Genomic DNA, 18,200 nt, shown 5'->3' with positions numbered 1-18,200 from the left:
TGAGATCAATTACCAACCTAATTTTCCCCATCAACCTGTGTGTTAAAATCTCCCATGACTACCATAACATTGTCCTTTTGACACGCCTTTTCTATTTCCTGTTGTAGCCTGTGGTCCACCTCCCAGCCACTGTTGGGAGGCCTGTATATAATTGCCATCAATGTCCTTTTACCCTTGCAGTTCCTTACATCAACCCACAAGGATTCAACATCTTCCGATCCTGGGAGGGAGGAGAAGGTGGCGGTGTGACGCAGCGCACACGGCCGTTATGAATGAATATTGATTATGTGTAACTAGGGACCGTGCACAATCCAGATTTGATGGAGACAGCCGTGAGAAGCGCAGAGGAACATCTGGAGTAACATCTGAAATCCGCTTCGCTGCCGCTGCTACTGTGCGATCGAGAATCTCCAGAGATGAAAGCCCCAAATCCTCGGCTTTGCCTATCGTCTGTTGCCGGCAGAGATGGTGCTCGGTGCTTGGTGTCAGAGAGGTGGTCGGAGGCTTGGAGTTTTTGGACGGACTCGGAGTCGGACTGTGGTCGGATGCTTCCGGGATGCTGCATCGGCAAGTTGAGGGCGCTGGAGGTTTACCGTCGGTGTGAGATGATGGGACTTTCGAGACACTTTGAGACTTTTACTGTGCCATGGTCTGTTCTTATCAAATTACGGTATGGCTTTGCACTGTTGTAACTATATGTTATAATTATGTGGTTCTTGTTAGTTTTTAAGTTGGTTTGTCATGTGTTTTCGTGATATCATTCTGGAAAAACATTGTATCATTTCTTAATACATGCATTATTCAATGACAATAAAAGGGGACTGCGTGTCCTCATAATCATAATAATCATAATGTCACATCTTTCTACTGATTTGATGCCATTATTTACCAGTAGAGCCACACCACCCCCTCTGCCTACCTTCCTATCACTCTGATATAATGTGTAACCTTGGTAGCAGTGGATGAACATGAATGTCGATTTAAGAGTCAGGTGGCAGAGGGGAAGAAGCTGTTCCAGAATCGCCGAGTGTGTGCGTACCTCCTTCCTGATGGCAACAATGAGAAGAAAGCATGTTCTGGGTGATGGGGGTCCATAATAATGGACATTGCCATTCTGAGGCACCGGTAGCCACGGAGGCTACTACCCAAGATGGAGCTGACTAATTTTACCTTCCTGTAGCTTGTTTCGGTCCTGTGCGGTGCTCATTTAGAATGAACAGCCGTGCAGTAGCAAAGGTATGTGCATTTCATTTGCTGTATGGCCATGCACCTGCACAGCTTACAGGGAACAGTGGGTGTGGTGTGTCCAGGGAGGGGGTGACACATCTGGTGACTGGGCTTGTCGTGTCCATTCGGGGGCAGCTCACTCACCTTTGGTCCCCACCGGACACTCAGCTCTCACCTGTGGCTCCAAGTAGCCAGGTGAGGGTAGCTGGCAGGACTCACACCTCAGCGCCTGTCCGAGCAAAGTGAGGTCAGCTCTAGCGGGCTGGGCGGACGTGATGAACAGTGAGCTCCGCCGGCCGGGGGTGGGGGGGCGGCTCAGCAACGCTTCAGCGGAGAGCGAGGGGCACGACGAGGCACAGAAGAAGTCACGGTCATCCACCGCAACCAAGGAAGAGCCTAGTTTGTGACGACTACTCGTACCACCGGACCCGGAGCTCTGAGGTTGAGAGAACGGGACTGCCTCAGTGCAACAGCTTTTCTACTTCAAAAGCTCTCCCACGCAGGTTTCCTGTCATCGTTGGATACCAAACAGTCCTGAAGTCTGAACAAAGAAATGCCATTTTGACATAGGACCCACTGCCAGGGGTGGTGGTAGAGGTAGATACATTAGGGATATTTAAGAGACTCTTAGACAGGTACGTAGATGAAAGAAAAATAGAGGGCTATGTGGGAGGAAAGGGTTAAATTGATCTTTGAGTGGATTAAAAAGCTGGAGCTTTAATCTGCTGTAACATTGTGGGCCGAAGTGTCTGTTTTGTACTGCGCTCTATGAAGCATGCCCTGATGACTGCAGGACAGGATGCCAAGAGGTTAATTTCCCTGGAACACACACAAAATCAGCAGGCGAGACAGCATCTATGGGAAAAAAGTACAGTCGGCGTTTTGGGCCGAGACCCTTCTCCAGTCCTGCTGAAGGGTATTTCTTTTCTATAGATGCTGCCTGGCCTGCTGAGCTCTTCCAGCATTTTGTGTGTGTTGCTTGGATTTCCAGCATCTGCAGATTCTCTCTTGTTTGTGGTGAGGTTAACCTCCCTCCAGCCTTGGCGTGCATGCAGTGAGTGGGAGAGGGGGAGAGCAGTGAGGTCGCAGGAGAGCTCAATCTGATAGTGGACTTGCCCAGCATTTCTTAGCTTCCTACCACCTCCTTATCACCACGGTTTGACATTTCACTGCCCTGATGCTGGGTTGGGGGGGGGGGCGGCGGGCAGGGAGAGGAGACTGCGAAAGCAGAGGGCATTTCCCCTGCTGAAGCCAGTCGGAAAGTTGCCGCATGGTTTTGGGGGGGGCACGGTTCAGAATGCTGACAGCCTCAGCACTTTCCAAGGAGTCCTGGGTCACCTGCGAGGGGGCGGAGCCGGGCATGTGGTTTCCCGGCTTGCGTCTGCAAAGCGTCAGCGCAGGTTCAGGAGAGGAGCAACAGCCTATAAGTCCTGTAGCTCCAAGGCGATGGTGGAGGCAGCCAGCCGGGGTCAGGCAGCATCTGCCCCCGCCCCTGGTCACCAGGTTCGGAGACCTGTGCCAGCCTGGAAGATGAGGCCCAAAGCTCAAACCTGCGGTCAGTGCGTGCAGATTCCGTAGGCCTGCTTCGGTGCGCTGAAGATGCTTAAATGATTTATTTGCCACGTGGACACCGAAACATACAGTGAAATGTGTTGTTGCTTGCGTCACCGACCGACGCAGTCTGAAAGTGGGCTGGGCCAGTCTGCAAGCGTCGCCACCAGTTCTGGCACCTACGCAACGTGCCCACAACTGACTAACTCTAAGATGTACATCTTTGGACTGTGGGAGGAACCTTGTGATCACGTACAATCTGATTACAGACCGTGGTGGGTATTGAGCTCTGATCGCCAGTACAGAAAAGTGTTTTGCTGGCCATTACATTATTGTGCTGCCCCCTGACTCTGTGTCAGTAAAGAACGTTTAGAAAATGTTACTTTGGTACAGTTTCTTTAGGGAACTATCAACTAAACTGCCTGTAACTACCAAAGTACCCAAATACAGCCCTCAGTAGTTTCGTTTCCTAATACCCTCTCTCACACTGCTCCAGAAAATCGTCAAGAAAGTCCTTAAATGAAAGGAAAACCCAAAGGATGTGAGCACTTCAACCACTACCATAAACTTTTGAAAATGTCATCTGTCAGAGAGAGTTCATGTATGGCGTCAGCACCCTTTCCTCCAAACAAGTGGATGTGTGAGAGAAGGTTAAATTTCATTCAACATACACATGACTACGGCCAAATGAAATACAGTTCCCCTGGGGCCAAGGTGCAAAACACTGTACCAACAGTCACACGCAACACATAAGGTATAAGATCATGAGATATAGGAGCATAATTAGGCCAATTGGCTCATTGAATCTGCTTCACCATTTCATCATGGTTGATCCAATTTCCCTCTCAGCCTTAAATAGCACCTATAGTTATGACAGCAAAAAAAAAACAGAGTCAATAAAAATAATATTAGTACAAGCTCCTGAGTAGCATGGCCTGAAAGTTGAGGGTGCGTGGGATGTGGTCCTGGAGCCACGTTTCTGCAAGAATAAGCATGCAACAGTTCCTCATCTCGTGCTGGGTCAGCCGCAGAGGAAATCAATCCAGCTTGTGTCCCACTGAGCATATACTGGAGGGCAGCACCAACAGGAAGGGCCAGCCCGGATTCCAGCACACCCACCTCTTCCCACTCCCACACCGCCTCCAGCGTCTCCTCTCCCGGGAAGCTTCACTGGTGACCCCACGACATGGGGGCCTGGTCCGCGCAATAACTGAGGCAACACAGCTCCCCCGGCCGCTGGCTTCACCGGTGAACCAGACTTCCCGTATTCTACGTGACCACTGTCCAACAGTGTCTTGTGATCACAGTCATACAGCATGGAATCAGGCCTTTGGCCCAGCCCAGACTCCCATTAAGCTAGTGCCCGTGTTTGACCCATACCCTTCGAAACCTCTCCTACCCATGCCAGAATCAGGTCCTTTATCACTGACTACCCTGGCCGTAAGACATGATCTTGGCCTGAAATGTTGACTGTTTATTCCCCTCCACAGACGCTACCTGAGTTCCTCTAGTGTCCTGTGTTTGATAACATGAAATTTGCTCTTTTGTGTGTCCAAGTACCTTTTAAATGTTATTAGTCAACATCCTTCAGCCCCTTCCACATCCTCACCACCCTCTGGATAGTAAAGTTGTGTGTCCGTGAGGTTGCTATTGAATCTTTACACTCTCACCTTAAAGCTATTCCCTCATGTTCTTGACTCCCTAACCCTGTGCGCATTCACACTCTCCGCACCCTTCATGCTTTTATACTTCTCTTTCAGACCACTCTTCAGTCTCCTAAGTGCAGTCGATAAAGTTCCAGCCTGCTCAACCTCTCTCCGTAATGGTGACCCTCGAGTCCACGCAACACCTGCGCAAATCCATAAATTTATTTATCAAGATAATAGCGCAGAAAAGCCCTTTCCAGCCCTTTGCTCCTTCAAACCAACAAATCTCATACCATTTGTTGGTGATGGTAAACCTGATTCTGATTTTGATTCTCAAAACATGAATCAGCTATAAATTACACACAATTTTTATAAGAGAGGACAGAATTCCAACCCTCAGCCATCTGGCTCATGAACTTCACTCTCCCCAACATTAAACTCACATCAAGTCTCACTACAACTTATGTTCTCAATACTTCTTTATTTATTATTATTATGACTTTTTTCCTTTCTTTTTTTATTGAGATACAGCACAGAATCGACCCTTCAAGCCACGTCACCCGTCAGTCCCCCAAACTAACCCCAGCTTAATTATGGGACAATTTACAATGACCAATTCACCTGCCAGCAGGTACGTCTTTGGAACGTGGGAGGAAACCAGGATACCGGGGGGAAATCCACGTGGTCACAGGGAGAATGTACAAACTCCTTATGGGCAGCAGTGGGAATTGAACCCGGATTGCCTGTGCTGTGTAGCGTGCTAACCACTACGGTTACATGCCACCTGAATCTCCTCAGTGCTCTTACAAAAGATGGAATGTATTTTCACTGAAGGGGGTCGAAGAACCCTGGACATTGACCGGACCAGGGTAAGAAATGAGAAGGAGAGATGTGTAACATCAGGGAAAGGGAGAGGAACAGGAATAGGCCATTTGCTTCCTTGACACTGTTCTGGCCTAGTTGATTCATACCGGGTCGCAATGACACTTCCATTGACTTTGCTCCTACAACTCTCCTGAGTAAAAAGGTTCCAAGGGTTGAGAATCCTGGAGGAAAGGAAGTTCTTCCTGGAGCCCAACTTAAGTAGGTACTGTGTCAGTATGATCTGGTTGGGCCGAACGGCCTGTATCCATGCTGTATTGCTCAATGATTTTATCTGGAGGGAGGGAGGGGGAGATTGGGTAACACATAATCTGCTGGAAGATCATTTGACTTGAGTTAATTAAGATGGTCCTTTTCTGATGCTTGGTTATATGAATTTGGTTGGCGGTTTGATGTCTTTTTTTTTATGGAAGCTTGTATCGCGCACAGCTCCGGGTTTGTACTCCAAATGGTTCCCCCCCTTTTTTTTAGTTATCAGGGGTTTTCTCTGTTTTAGTTAGTAGGGGTTCTTTTTTTCTTTCTTTCCTTTTTTCCATAAAAAAGCGTTAATACTTTGTTTCTTGATTATTATTGATAGACTGTTCAGCCTGGTTGATAGTTTAACTTTTACTCTACATATAGATATGTTATCTTGATTGTTTTGATGTATTTTTCTCTGCTGTTGATATTCAATAATCATTAATAAAAACATTTAAAATGACAATAGGGTCTTTTAAAAGACTCTTGGATGCATACACGGAGCTTAGAAAAATAGAGGGTTATGGGTAACCCTAGGTAATTTCTAAAGTAAGTACATGTTTGGCACAGCATTGTGGGCCGAAGGGCCTGTATTGTGTTGTAGGTTTTCTATGCTTCTATTCATAGATCATTGAGCAGAGAGCACTACAGCAGAGTACAGGCCTTTCGGCCCGCAATGTTGTGCCATCCTTTTAGCCTACCCCAAGATCAATCCACTCACCACTGTCTGCATAAGAAAACCTACTGAATGTATCCCCTCGATACATTCCTCCAATCAGATTATCAGATTAAAATTATGCCTTCTTGTATTAGCCATTGCTGCACTGGGAGAAAGGCACTGGCTGTCTATTGCCTGTTCCTCTCATCAACTTGTACACCTCTATCAAGTCGCCTCCTTCATTCCAAAGGGAAAAGCTCTAGCTCACTAAACCTTTCAAACACATGCTCTTTAATCCAGGCACCCTCTATCAGATCATCTCTGCAGCCTCCACAACCTTCAATACTCCAAGTGTGCTCTAACTTAAAGCTGCAACATTGCCTAGGGGCTCTTGAAGCCAATCCCCTCACTACCGAAAGCCAACACACCACATGCCTTCTTGTCCTCCCTATCATCTTGCGCAGCAACGTTGAGCAATCTAAAGATGTGCGGAAGAGTGGCTGACATTTGGAAAATTCTGCCAGAGGAGATGGCAGAAGCAGATACAGTCACTAATTCTAACAAGTACCCAGACAGGAGGGAGGTGTTGTCTACTCACGCTCAGTGGTTACACAGTGTTTATCTCATACTTAAATTTACAGAAGATCCGTTGTTCAATTTCTGATTCTAACCAAGACTTTCAAAGTTTGTGGGGACCATTTCTGAACTATTTTCAAAATCTTTGATTGGTGTTAAATACAGATGTTGGCTAATAACATAAATCACTACGTGATAAGCATTTTTCTCCGTCTTTCTTTCTTTACCAAACAGCTTCGATCTTTGTAGGGGGTTTAGATTTTCTCTATAATAAAATTATCACGTATTCAATATTACAATTTAACTCAATTTACGCGGTTGATTATGAATATGGGAAACTGCAATTGTAAGTGTGACTTAAATATAATGTATTCGGTACTATTGTATCTTTTTTTTGATTCATAATATATATATATATCTTCATGTACTCTGTATTCTTCTATGTGGAAATTAATAAAAATATTGAAACAGACAGTGAAAATGGCAAGCTACAGAGCGATATGGTCCTACTGAAGGTGTGTGATTAGCAAGGATGAGCTGGGCTGAGGGGTCTGTCACTGTGCTATATGACTATATCTCTAAGTTATAGTGCATTGGCCTTCATAAATCAGCCAACTGAGTACAGGGGGTGGGATGCTATGTTGAAGTTGTACAAGATGTTGGTGTAGAATTTATTGTGGATTTCAGTAAAGGGAAGTCAAAGAAACTGACACGAGTCCTCAATGAGGGGTCAGAGTGGAAAGTGTGAGCCGTTCGGAGGAATGAGAATGAAGTGTTGACTGTTTTGGCCCGATGCCCTTCATCGGGGAGAAGCCACCGGAATCCGAAAAGGCTGAGAAAGTGGGGAGTGCAGGCTGGCAGGTGATAGGCAGGACCAGGTGAGGGGGAAGGTTGGTGAGCGGGAGGAGTGGGGGATGAAGTAAAGCACGGCGAGGGTGAGAGGTGGAAAATGTAAAGAGTTGATCAAGAAGGTGGGGAGGTGAGGAGAGTGGAGCATGGGACAAAGAGAAGGATGAGGCTGATGGAGGGACCTGAGGCTTCCGTACCTCCTGCCCAATGGTAGAAGTGAGAAGAGGGGCACAGGCTGTGTGGTGGCAGGTCTTTGAAAAAGGATACTGTTTTCCTGAGGAAGCACTCCGTGCAAGTGTACATAACGATTGGGCTGAGGGACATCTTTCCGTGCTGTCTGACTCCCGGCCTGTGATTGGAAGGTTGCAGCTATGACCAGAAGCTGAAGTTACTTTTCTTTGCTACCGGAGACTGAGAGGGGGCTTCACTGAGGTGGATCACACGAGAGGTCCGGCTAGGAAGGACCCATACCCCACAGTGATGGGGCTTTAAATCAGGCCAGAGGTTTAGTGTGCAGAATTTGGGAGGTTCCCATGACGCTATCGCAGCTTAGGGCGTTCGGAACTTCAGAGCTCAATTCTGACGCCGTTCTTTAAGGAGTCTCCGTACGTCCTCCCCACGGGTTTCCCCTGGGTGCTCCGGTTTCCTCCCACAGTCCAAAGCTGTACTGGGCAGCTTAATTAGTAACTGTCAATTGTCTTGTGATTACGCTAGAGTTAATCGGGCTGTGGGGTTGCTGGATGGCGCAGCTCAAAGGGCCAGAAGGGGTTAATCCGCACTCTATCAACACATAAGTAAAGTGGGGGGGGGGTGGCTTGGGAACTCGCTGCCTTGAGAGGGTGGGAGGGCGGGGTGCATCCTTGAGGAGAAGTGGGGTGGGGGGTTGGGGAGTGTCCGTCTGCTTTGGACCAGCACCAGTTCGACGTGCTGAGAGGCAGATGTTGCCGCATTCTCTGAACCCTAACCCTCACCAGAAATGGAAAAGGGGTGAAATACCATTGGGGGGGGGGGGATGACTGGCAAAGAACAGAGGGAGGAAAAGGTGGTGCGTGTGAGACGCGCGGCCGGAAAGATTGGGGGAAATTTGATGGACTGTGGGAAGTGCAGTCTTCCGCTGATGCAGACAGATAGCAAGGGATATCACTGGGGCAGGGACAGAGGAATGGCCCTGCTGGCATGTTGAACCGACCCCAGTGATATACACCTTGTGTTCCGGAGAGAGATGGAGTCCTGCAGTGACTGGCTCAGCGGCGCCATCTGCAGGCTGTATCAGAGACTGCACTGTCTGTCAGAGCACCGGTGCTCCACGAAACCTAACAGAGGAAGCTTATGCTGCTCCTCTCTCACTCCCCTCCGCCTGTCTCTCATTTTATCTCCCCCTGTCTCAGCTCTCTATGTCTTTCTATTACTTTATCTCTGCCGTCTTTCTTTCTCCCGTTCTCTCACAACCCGGAGAAAAGCACTTACAGGCCGACAGACAAACGTCCTCTTTAAATACAGCCAATGCCTTGGCCTGCACAGCTCAGACGGCAACGAATTCCACAAATTTGCCACCATCTGGCTAAAGAAATTCCTCTTCATTTCTGTCCTAAAGAGATGTCCCTCTATTCTGAGGTTGTGCCCACAGGTCCTAGACTCTCCCACTACAGGGAACATCCTCTCCATGTCCACTCTGTCTAGGCCTTTCAGTATTCTATAGATTTCAATGAGCTCACCCCTCCCCCGCCCCATTTTCCTAAACTCCAGTGAGTACAGGCCCAGAGCCATCAAACGCTTCTCATATGGTAACTCCTGTACAGAGTGAAACGGGCCCTCTGGCCCATGCTCTTTCCATTTGCCTACATTTCGCACATGTCCCTCTAAAACTTTCCTATCCATTAAACTGTCCACCCTTTCCCTGTAGCTCATTCCAGATATGGACCATCCCTCTGGGTGAAACGTTTGCCCCTCAGGTTTGTATTAAACCTCCCACCTCTTACCCTAAACCCATGTTCTCTAGTTCTTGATCCCGCAATCCCGGGATAAAGACACTCCATCTAAGACATTCAGGATGGTATCCAACTATAAGATCACTCTTCAACCCCCTACATTCCGTGGAATAAAGAACTCGCTGCCCAGGCCTCTCCGTATAACTCAGCTCCTCGTCTTGGCAACAGCTTCACAAATCTCCTTTGTACTCTGTCCAGATAAATGCCATCCTATCGCAGGATGAGCAAAACTTAGCGCGTTATTATAAACTATAAGCGTGGCCTCACTAATATCTTGTACACCAATAATACAATGTCCCGACTCCAATGCACAATGTCCTGACCGATCAAATCCGGCGTGCCAAAAGTCTTCTTCAACACCCTGTCTATCCGAGACACTACAGGTGGGTGTGCCGTGGAAACAACCCCAGGGAGTGGTGACACTTCGCAAACCTCTCATTGCTGCCGGAGTTTTCCAGGGAGACGCTGTTGTCAAGTGTTGGAAGGTGCGCATTCGGTGCCCGTGGCTGCCCCCTTATGCCCCGGGCAGGAATTACAAGGTTGTAGTTCAAAACCGAGAAAATCTGCAGATGCTGGAAATCCTGACAACGCACACAAAATACTGGAGGAACGCAGCAGGCCAGGCAGCGTCTATGGGGGAAAAAAAAAAACACAGTCGACGTTTCGGGTCGAAACCCTTCGGCAGGACTGGATTTCTAGCATCGGCAGACTTCTCTTGTCTGGAAATCCTGAAGAAGGATATTGGCCGGAAAAGTCAGCTGCGCTGTTTTCCATAGACGCCGCCTGACCTGCTGAACTCCTCCAGCATTTTGTGTGTGTTACAGGGATTTAGTATTCCAGCCTGGAATTCGCCACTCTTGCACGCTACAGTATTTGGTTCCCAAACGATCCGCCGTCCCATTCCCACAAATAGAGTCACAGAGCACCACAGGTGAATTGCTGAATTGTTATTCTATCAAGTACCATCGACCTACAGTGAACCATGGCCCTCCATCCACGTACCGATCCAAATTTCCCTGAAATGTTGCGATCAAACCGGCGTCCATCACTTCCGCTGGCAGCTCGTTCCACCCCATTCTCCTTAAATGTTTAACTTCTCACTCAAAATCTATGACCTCTGTTTCTAGTCGCACCTAATCGCAAAGAAAAAAACCTGCTTGCATTTTTGCCCCTCAAAATTTTGTAATACCTCTGTAATACTTCCCCTCATTCTTCCAGCGAATAAAGTCCTAATCTGTTCAACCTTTCCCTGTAGTGCACGTCCTCAAGTCCCAGAAACATCCTCGTAAACTTTCTCTGCACTCTTTCAATTTTTTTGAACACCTACGGTCTACGCTGCACCTACGCTGAACACCTGCGCTCTGTCCGCCAGAGTAAGCAGGATCTCCCAGTGGCCACACATTTCAATTCCACGTCCCATTCCCATTCTGATATGTCTATCCACGGCCTCCTCTACTGTCAAGATGAAGCCACACTCAGGTTGGAGGAACAACACATTATATTCCGTCTGGGTAGCCTCCAACCTGATGGCATGAACATTGACTTCTCTATCTTCCTCTAATGCCCCACCTCCCCCTCGTACCCCACCCGTTATTTATTTATATACACACATTCTTTTTTTTCTCTTTCCTTTTTCTCCCTCTGTCCCTCTGACTATACCCCTTGCCCATCCTCTGGGTTTCTCCCCCCCCCCCGTCTTTTCTTTCTCCCTGGGCCTCCTGTCCAATGATCCTCTCACATCCCTTTTGCCAATCACCTGTCCAGCTCTTGGCTCCATCCCTCCCGCTCCTGTCTTCTCCTATCATTTTGGATCTCCCCTCCCCCTCCAAATCTCTTACTCACTCTTCCTTCAGTTAGTCCTGACGAAGGGTCTCGGCCCGAAACGTCGACTGTACCTCTTCCTGGAGATGCTGCCTGGCCTGCTGTGTTCACCAGCAACTTTGATGTGTGTTGCTTCAATTTTATTGATATCTTTGCTGTAGGTAGGTGACCGGAACAGCATTCAATACCCCAAATTAGGCCTCACAACGTCTTATAGAACTTCAATATAACATTAAGTATTTAAAACTTTGATTAATGAAGGCCAGTGTGCCAATAGCAGCAACACACTGAGTTGCTCCGGCATTTTGTGTGTGCAAAGTGACAATAGCTCTCTGTAACACCGATCTACCAGTGAATTATGGACCTGTATCTTCCCTGGAGAAAGATAAAATATGCCAGTATAAAGTAAGTTTATTATCCAAGTTTGTATGCAATATACAACCCCGAGATTCATTTTCTTACAGGCATACTCAAGGTAATACAGTGACAACCATAATAGAATCAACGAAAGTCTGCACCAAACTGAATGTGCAAAAGGCAACGAACTGTGCAAGTACAAAAAAAGATGATTAATGAATAAGTAATCAATAATTATCAAGAACAAGAGATGAAGAGTCCTTGAAAGTGAGACCGTAGGTTGTCGGAACATTTCAATGATGGGGCAAGTGAAGATGAGTAAAGTTATTTTCTTTGGTTCAGGAGCCTGATAATTGAGGGGTAATAACTGTTCCTGAACCTGGGTGGGGGTGGGGGTGGGGGGGGGGGAGTCCTGAGGCTCCTGTACTTTCTTCCCAGTGAGAAGAGAGCATGGCCAGGGTGGTGGGGGTCCCTGATGATGGGTGCTGCTTTCCTGTGACAATGCTCCATGTAAATGTGCCCAGTGGTGGGGAGGGCTTTACGTGTGAGGGACTGGGCCATATCCACAGTTATTCCTGTAGGATTTTCCATTCTGGGGCATTTTGTGTCTCCATACCAGGCTGTGATGCAGCCAGTCAAGATGCTCTCCATCACACGCCTACAGAAGTCTGCAAAAATTTTAGATATCATGCTGAACCTTTGCAAACTTTCTGACCCTTAAAATTTCTGATCCTCTGATGAGGACTGGCTCATGGACCTCTGGCTTCCTCCTCCTGAGTTCAATTTTCTGCTCCTTGGTGTTGCTGACAGAAGGTGCAGATTGACAGTTGTTTTATAGAGAGGGGTAAAGTCATGGTGGCCACAGAGAAAGCAAACTTCTTTCTCCTGGGGCTGTGGAATCAAGGACGAGAGGGCATGGGTTTGGGTTGAGGCTCGTCACATGTACACCACAACTTTGAAAGATACAGTGGAAGCGGAATATCATTCACATTAACGATCATCAAAGTCTGAGCTTTGCGCAGGGGCCAGCCGGCAAGCGTTGCTACACTTTTGTTACCAACAGAGCATGCTCGCAATTTACTAACTCTACCTCACTGGGAAGAAACCGGAGCCACGTGGTCACGGCGAGAGTTTACCAGCCCCTTACAGACAGCGGTGAGCATTGAGCCCCAATCGCTGGCACTGAAATGCGTGATGCTAACCAGTATGCTACTGATCAGGCACCGGAAGATTGACTGGTGCAGTGGATGTGGGCACAAATTCTATGGCAATGTAGGGCAACATCTAGTACGACCTCACTCCATCCCTGGAATTGGCACAACTCCCTTTTGCTAATAAAGAGGAAGTTTTGCGAGGCAGTTTTGGAGAGGGGTTTCTCTGTCCCATGGTTATAATCTCAGAGGCTTTAAACACAAAGGTCTTCCACTTCCAACCACAGTAAATTTTTGGATGTGGAAGGGGAGACTCCAGTGGTTTAGGAAAATCCCCTCTCCATCTATTTTGTGGGTGAGCTCCTGAAACAGGCCATTCAGCTCATCTACCCCATACCCTCCATTCAAACAGGTCATTCAGCCCAGCTGCCCCATACCCTCTACTCAAACAGGCCATTCAGCCCAGCTGCCGCATACCCTCCATTCAAACAGGCCATTCAGCCCAGCTGCCCCATACCCTCCACTCAAACAGGCCGTTCAGTCTAGCTGCTCCATTGCCATTACAACACCCCTCTATTTGACTACATTTGGTCCATGACCCTCCCAGACGTTTCTATCCATGCCTTGCGCAAGTGACTTTTCATTCTTTCACACCGACTCGTTCCATGTACGAACCATCCTCTGAGTGACAACATTGCCCCTCGCATTTTTATTAAATCTCTCCCCTTTCACCCTAAACCCATGGCCACTAGTCCTTGATCCCACAACCCTGGCAGAAAGACGCTCACTCTATCTATGGCTATCATGATTTTACATCATCCTTCAATTTTCACGTTTAAAAGTCATTGTTATTAAGGAAGATGAAAAGAGATTAAGTTTATTTGTCATGGGCACTTCAAAACATATCTTGAATTGTGACATTCGCATCAAATCAAATGACGGAGGATTGTTCTGGGGGCAAGAGTCACCACAGTTTCAGAGCAACCTATCATGCCCGCAGCTCACTAACCCTAACCCTACCCTTGTCTTTGGACTGTGGGAGGAAATCGGAGCTCCTGGAGGAAACCCACACTGTCACAGGGCAAACGTACAGACTTCTTCCAGACAGTTGTGGGAATTGAACTCCGCTCTGTGATAAGCCATTGCGCTATGCCACCATTCTGCCAACTCTACCTGTGGATCCGGGTGAGGAGAGTGAACAGAATCAAGACATCCCCAGTGAGCCCTCAGCAGCTCCGGAAAGGATGTGCTGGCATAGAGGAGGTTCATGAGAATGATCCCGGGAATGAAACTGCTATGGAATGAGGAACGTTTGATAGCTCGGGACCTGTACATGCTGGGCTCCAGAAGAATAAGCGGTTATCTCATTGAAGCAAATTGAAAAGCAGTGGGTGATTGGCAGGAGGCAACGAGTGGGAGTAAAGGGACCCTTCTCTGGCTGCCTGCCTGTGACTAGTGGTTTTTCACAGTTGGGACTGCTTTTTTTTTATATCATATGTTAACGACTTAGTGGCAAAGTTTGCAGATGATACGGAGATAGGTGGAGAGGCAGTCAGTTTGGAGGAAGAAGAAAGGCAACAGAAAGACTTAGATGAGGAGAATGGGCAAAGAAGTGGCAGATGGAAGTGTACGCTCGTACACTTTGGTAGAAAAAAATAAAAGACCACAAGACGATAAGGCATAGCAGCAGAATTAGTCCCTTTGGCTCATCGAGTCTGTTTCATCATTTCTTCATGGCTGATCCGTTTTTCTTCTCAGCCTCAATATCCTATCTTCTCCCCATATCCCTTCATGCCCTGACCTTTTATATAGGCATCTGTTAGTCTCGTGAGACCATGGAATTGCGCCTTCGGAGGTTTCCAGGGCGCAGGCCTGGGCAAGGTTGTATGGAAGACCAGCACTTGCCATGGGCAAGTCTCCCCTCTCCACACCACTGATGTTGTCCAAGGGAAGGGTATTAAGACCCGTACAACTTGGCACCGGTGTTGTCACAGAGCAATGTGTGGTTAAGTGCCTTGCTCAAGGACACACACGCTGCCTCAGCTAAGGCTCGAACTAGCAACCTTTGGATCACTAAACCACTTGGCCATGCGCCAACCAATCAAGATATCAACCTCTGCCTTAAGGTGATGAATGCTTTGAAAGGTTGGTCATGACTAGACTGAGCTTCTGCCTCAGCAAGGACGTGGCCCCTATCACCACAATAGATCAACAGCAGATGCAGTCTCAATGGCTCTCCACACGGCTTTAGACCACTTGGACAACACAAACACCTATGTCAGGATGCTCTTCATCAACCATAGCTCAGCATTTAACACCATCATTCCCACAATCCTGATTGAGAAGTTGCAGAACCTGGGCATCTGTACTTCGCTCTGCAATTGGATCCTCAACTTCCTAACTGGAAGACCCCAATCTGTGCGGATTAGTGATAAATTATTTTCACTGTTTGTTTGACCATGAGCTGCCTCTGGCTCAGTGTAGCAGGCAGCAGCATGGTAAGCAACAAATCCAGCTCCATCGTTATCCAGCAACTCGATAGTGGTGTAGACCTGCAGTTCTTGACGTTTTTAACATCTGTCAGTGTCTTGCCATAAAAGAGGCATCACTGACGAGAAAGACTCTTATCTACCCTATCCATGCTCCTTGTTAATTTTCCTCTATCTCTTACTTCACATGAATCATGCTAAGTATGCAATGCTGGATTTTGATCTCTTTTAGTCACATGTAAGAAGATACAAATGATACGATTTATTAATATGCAGTTTCTGTTTGGAATGCTGCCAAACTCTTAACAAACCACCAACTGTTCCCCCATTTGAAATTCAAGGAAATGTAACTAGTGGTTTTGTGTTTAACAAGTTTTGTTTGAGGTCACTATCAGTTACTGATTGTGAAATATCTGTATGGCCTGGGTCTATGTCCAAGTAGCATGCCACTGATTTTTAAAATAATTTCCTTCCCTCCTGCCCACTTCTCAATTGCATATGTAATAATTTAATAGTCTACTGCATTCTGACAATGAAAATCATCTTCACAATCATAAGCACAAGAGATTCTGCAGTTACTGGAAATCCAGAGCAACACAAAAAATGCTGGAGGAACTCTGGTCGGGCAGCATCAATGGAAATGAATAAACTGTTGGCACTTTGGGCAAAGACCCTTCAACTTCACTTTCAGGTTAAGATTTATTAATTTTGAAAGGGTTAGAAAAGATAGAAGTAGGAAAGTTGTTTCCATTGGTAGGTGAGACTAGAACGAGGGGACATTGCCTCAAGATTCAGGGGAGAAGATTTAGGACGGAGATGAGCAGAAACTGTTTTTCACAGAGAGTGGTGAATCTGTGGAATTCTCTGCCTAGGGAAGCAGTTGAGGTTTCCTCACTAAATATATTTAAGTTACAGTGAGATAGATGTTTATATAGGGGAATTAAGGGTTATGGTGAAAAGGCAGGTAGATAGAGCTGAGTTTATGGACAGATCAGCCATGATCTTGTTGAATGGCAGGGTAGGCTCGATGGGCTGGATGGCCTTCTCCTGCTCCTATTTCTTATGTTCTAATATCTCCTCCTCACTGACGATCAACACTGGCGCACCTCAGGGGTGTGTGCTTAGCTCACTGCTCTACTCACTATATACACATGACTGTGTGGCTAGGCATAGCTCAAATACCATCTATAAACTTGCTGACAATACATCTATTGTTGGTAGAATCTCAGGTGGTGACGAGAGGGCGTACAGGAGTGAGATATGCCAGCTAGTGGAGTGGTGCCACAGCAACAACCTGGCACTCAACGTCGGTAAGATGAAAGAGCTGATTGTGGACTTCAGGAAGGGTAAGACGAAGAAACACATACCAATCCTCGTAGAGGGATCAGAAATGGAGAGAGTGAGCAGCTTTAAGTTCCTGGGTGTCAAGATCTCTGAGGATCTAAGCTGGTCCCAACATATTGATGTGGTTATAAAGAAGGCAAGACAGCAGCTAAACTTTATTAGGAGGTTGAAGAGATTTGGCATGTCAACAAATACACTCAAAAACTTCTATAGTTGTACTGTGGAGAGCATTCTGACAGGCTGCATCACTGTCTGGTATGGAGGAGCTACTGCACAGGACCGAAAGAAGCTGCAGAAGGTTGTAAATCTAGTCAGCTCCATCTTGGGTACTAGCCCACAAAGTACCCAGGACACCTTTAGGGAGCGGTGTCTGAGAAAGGCAGTGTCCATTATTAAGGACCTCCAGCACCCAGGGCATGCACTTTTCTCACTGTTACCACCAGGTAGGTGATACAGAAGCCTGAAGGCACACACTCAGTGATTCAGGAACAGTTTCTTCCCCTCTGCCATCCGATTCCTAAATGGACATTGAATCTTCGGATACTACCTCAACTTTAAGAAAAAAATATACAGCATTTCTGTTTTTGCACATTGTTTAAAATCTACTCAATATGTATAATTGATTTACTTGTTTATTTACTTATTATATTCATTAATTTTTCTCTTTGCTAGATTAGGTGTTGCATTGAACTGCTGCTGCTAAGTTAACAAATTTCACGTCACACGCCAGTGATAATAAACCTGATTCTGATTCTGACAAAAATGATTCCAGGATTGAAAGGCTTGTCATATGAAGAGTATTTGATAGCTCTGGGCCTCTACTCACTGGAATTTAGAAGAATGAGGGGTGAACTCATTGAAACTTATCAAGCAGTACAAGGCCTTGATAGAAAGGATGTGGAGAGGATGTTTCCTATGGTCTAAGACACAGAGTCAAGACACAGATACAGAGGGGTGTTACTTTAGAAAGGAGATGAGGAACAATTTCTTTAGCCAGAGAGTAGTAAATCTGTGGAATTTGTTGCTACAGGCGGCTGTGAGGCCAAGTTATTGGGTGTATGAGGGTGACAGAGGCTGATAGATTCTTGATTGGTCTGGGCATGAAGGGCTACGGGGAGAAGGCCAGAGACTGGGGCTGAGAGGGAAGACGGATCAGTCACGATGAAACGGTGGAACAGACTAAGTGGGTGCAATGGCCTAATTCTGCTCCTATATCTTATGGTCTTATGAAGCCTATCGAATATTGAAAGGTCGACAGAGAATGGATGTGGAGAGGATGTTTCCTATAGTGGGGGAGTCTAGGGCCAAAGGTCACAGTGTCTGAATAGAAGGACTTTCCTTTTGAGCAGAGAGGAAGAATTGTTTTGGTCAGAGAGTGGTGGACCTGTGGAATTCACTGTCACAGGCCGCTGAGAGGCCAAGTC

This window comes from Mobula hypostoma, chromosome 5 (assembly GCF_963921235.1).
Source record: "Mobula hypostoma chromosome 5, sMobHyp1.1, whole genome shotgun sequence".
Taxonomy (NCBI): Eukaryota; Metazoa; Chordata; class Chondrichthyes; order Myliobatiformes; family Myliobatidae; genus Mobula; species Mobula hypostoma.
This window is presented reverse-complemented; position numbering follows the sequence as displayed.